At 40.0% G+C, this 3878-nt stretch overlaps 1 long non-coding RNA gene across 1 annotated transcript; it reads right to left on the reverse strand.

The window, feature by feature from the left end:
- Window positions 1-310: 310 nt before the first annotated feature.
- LOC121842035 lies at window positions 311-2995 on the reverse strand. The gene is made up of 2 exons (XR_006080890.1): window positions 2689-2995; window positions 311-1281 (listed from the first exon to the last, which is right to left on the reverse strand). It is a non-coding gene; the product is annotated as an uncharacterized LOC121842035 (long non-coding RNA).
- Window positions 2996-3878: the final 883 nt, after the last annotated feature.

The raw sequence follows: 3878 nt of genomic DNA on the forward strand, positions 1-3878 counted from the left end.
GTAACAAGACATTTTGTCACACTTGATCTTGATCCTTGGTCAGTTCATTCATTTCACTGAAATTCATAGGATTTAGAAAGAAATCACTTTGAATTAAAAAAATATACATCTGAATTAATTATAAAAGGCTATAAAATATCAAAGCTGTGGATTCCAAAATTCTCTTTCATGCAGGTAATCAATACTTATTGTCTTATAAAGTGTTGTGATACAGTTATTAATCTCACTTGACAATCATCAATACATGTACAATAATGTGCGGTAGTGAACAAGAGTCCTAAATATAAAAATATTGTTCAATACAAAGTGGTCCATTTTCTACATTTTTAATTTTATTTTTTAAGAATCAGAAATAAGGATTGTAGCCTAAGTGAAACCTCATGTTAAAGTCTACACAAGACTATTTAATTCATGAAAATATGGCTGATTAAAATCTCAAAACTGTGAAGAGTTAAGAGTAGGTGCAGGTCAAATCTATCACATGAATTCCTGATCCATACGCCAACTTCAGACCATTAACCATACTCATAGATTGCATTTATTTCTATCTGATAATCTAAAGAAATACCAAAATGAAAAATAAACTATTTCAACTACTTAATACAAATAACAAGCTATGAAATACATGTTTTTTTTAAAAATGGGAAATGAAATGAGGCATATGACTCAGTGAACGAATGCAAACAGATTGGTGAAAAAAATAAACATAACGAATCGTGAAATATTACGATGAGAGATATTCAGCTTGATGATTGGGTCCTTTTTGTTTCATATATACCAGTAGTGTGTCAATCTATAGATGTGAGCACTGGAATGAAGAGAAGGGATGGTTAAAAATAGTGCACTACATAAGGAATTAGGTTGCCATTTGGGAACTAGCCAAGGATTATCTGTGGGATTTGTTGGTTAATCACCAACTAAATGTCATAAAAACATCACGTCACTCCATATACATGATCTGGAACTAAAAACAGAAGTGCTCTGTAGTCGGACTTGGCAGTTCCCATAGACGTCACAGGGAGTGTTTCACTAGTGAAGATTTTATCCCACAGTTCAGTTCTGTCCTGCTCCTCGGTGTGCATCAGAGTGTTGAACATGGAGGAAAATCCTCAGAGAAAAAAAAAACAGGAACCAAATCCCAAAATGCAGCATTCATCAGGTGCTGCATGCAGTGTGGTAACGAACAGTCTCAGTCTCCGGTTCTACTTTCTATAATCTTCTACGATCATCTAATGCAAACATCCCAAGTCATCATCCCCTCCCATGAGGCTCACCAGACACCTACAAAGGATGAAGAGAGAGGAACAGGATAAAAACTCTGCCAAAGCCCCATTATAAAACTCTGCCAAAGCCCCATTATAAAACTCTGCCAAAGCCCCATTATAAAACTCTGCCAAAGCCCCATTATAAAACTCTGCCAAAGCCCCATTACAAAAACTCTGCCAAAGCCCCATTATAAAACTCTGCCAAAGCCCCATTATAAAAACTCTGCCAAAGCCAACCTCAGTGAAGAACAAATTCTTATTTATAATGACGGCCTAACAAAAGGTCTCCTGCGGGGACGGGGCTGGGATTAAAAATAAATAAAATTAAATAAAAGATATAGGACAAACACACATCACGGCAGAGACAACACTACATAGAGAGATATCTAAGACAACATCACAGTAATTTAGCAACACAACATGACAACAACATGGTAGCAGCACAACATAGTCACAGCACAAAACAGGGTACAAACATTATTGGGCACAGACAACAGCACAAAGGGCAAGAACGTAGAGACAACAACAACAATCACACAAAGCAGACACAACTGTCAGTCAGAGTGTCCATGATTGAGTCTTTGAATTAAGAGCGATAAAACTGTCAAGTGTTGAGTGTTTGTTGCAGCTCGTTCCAGTCTCTAGCTGCAGCAAACTGAAAAGACCAGCGACCCAGGGATGTGTGTGCTTTGGGGACTTTTAACAGAATGTGACTGGCAGAACGGGTGTTGTATGTGGAGGATGAGGGCTGCGGTAGATATCTCAGATAGGGGGAGTGAGGCCTAAGATATCTCAGATAGGGGTGAGTGAGGCCTAAGATATCTAAATAGACATCTTACACCTTGAGGCCTAAGAGGACCTGTTTATAAATACCATCTGGGACTTGCACCTTCAACCAATACCAGGTCTAGGACCTGCACCTTCAACCAATACCAGGTCTAGGACCTGCACCTTCAACCAATACCAGGTCTAGGACCTGCACCTTCAACCAATACCAGGTCTAGGACCTGCACCTTCAACAATACCAGGTCTAGGACCTGCACCTTCAACCAATACCAGGTCTAGGACCTGCACCTTCAACTAATACCAGGTCTAGGACCTGCACCTTCAACCAATACCAGGTCTAGGACCTGCACCTTCAATACCAGGTCTAGGACCTGCACCTTCAACCAATACTAAGTCTAGGACCTGAACCTTCAACCAATACTAAGTCTAGGACCTGAACCTTAAACCAACACCAGGGCTTGTAAGTACGCATTTCCAGGTAAGGTCTACAGTTGTTGTATTCTGCGCATGTGACAAATACAGTTAGATTTTATTTTATTTGAATACCAGGTCTAGGATCTGCACCTTTAACCAATACCAAGTCTAGGATATTTTTTTTACAGGGATTCAGTAACGACAAAGATCAAATGTCACTGACTTGAAGATCCCTGTCACCTCAGCAGAGTTTACACTCCATTAGGTTGATCTTGATGATGACGGCGTCAAACACGAACTGGACGTTCTTGGTGTCGGTGGCGCATGTGAAGTGGGTGTAGATCTCTTTAGTGCCCTTCCTCCTGTTGAGATCCTCAAACTGACACTGGATATAGGCTGCTGCCTCCTCATATGTACTGGCACCTGTAATAATAATAATGCATTATGGGTAGTGTAGTACACTAGATATATGCTGCTGCCTCCTATGTACTGGCACCTGTAATAATAACAACAACAACAATAATAATGCATTATGGGTACTGTAGTACTAGATATAGGCTGCAGCCTCATATGTACTGGCACTTGGGTTGGTGAGGAGACAGATATCAGAACAAGAGCATTATGGGTCATGTAGTACACTGGATGTAGGCTACCACCCTCCATGATGTACTGCAGGGACGACTTTCATCAGAGTGGATAGGACTAAGAGAGTCCAAACTGGCTTATCCAAACTGACACGCCTCAGAAAGGAGGGATACATACAGTGGGGCAAAAAAGTATTTAGTCAGCCACCAATTGTGCAAGTTCTCCCACTTAAAAAGATGAGAGACGTCTGTAATTTTCATCATTAGGTACACTTCAACTATGACAGACAAATAAGAAGAAAAAAATCCAGAAAATCACATTGTAGGATTTTATGAATTTTATTTGCAAATTATGGTGGAAAATAAGTATTAGAGGCATTAAATTCCAGCCAGTCAATCAGTCAGGCATTAAACTCCAGTCAGTCAGTCAAGTCAAGTATTAGAGGTATCAAACTCCAGTCAATCAGTCAAGTATTATTATGCATCAAACAGTCAGTCAATCAGTCAGTCAGTCAAGTATTAGAGGCATCAAACTCCAGTCAGTCAAGTATTAGAGTGCATTACTCTCCAGAGTCAGTCAAGTATTAGAGGCATTACCTCCAGTCAGTCAGTCAGTCAGTCAGTCAAGTATTAGAGGCATCAAACTCCAGTCAGTCAATCAGTCAGTCAGTCAGTCAAGTATTAGAGGCATCAAACTCCAGTCTGTCAATCAGTCAGTCAGTCAAGTATTAGAGGCATTACACTCCAGTCAGTCAGTCAGTCAGTCAGTCAGTCAAGTATTAGAGGCATTACACTCCAGTCAGTCAAGTATTAGAGGCGTATCTTCCCC

The sequence above is a fragment of the Oncorhynchus tshawytscha genome, unplaced genomic scaffold (assembly GCF_018296145.1).
Source record: "Oncorhynchus tshawytscha isolate Ot180627B unplaced genomic scaffold, Otsh_v2.0 Un_contig_2063_pilon_pilon, whole genome shotgun sequence".
Taxonomy (NCBI): domain Eukaryota; kingdom Metazoa; phylum Chordata; class Actinopteri; order Salmoniformes; family Salmonidae; genus Oncorhynchus; species Oncorhynchus tshawytscha.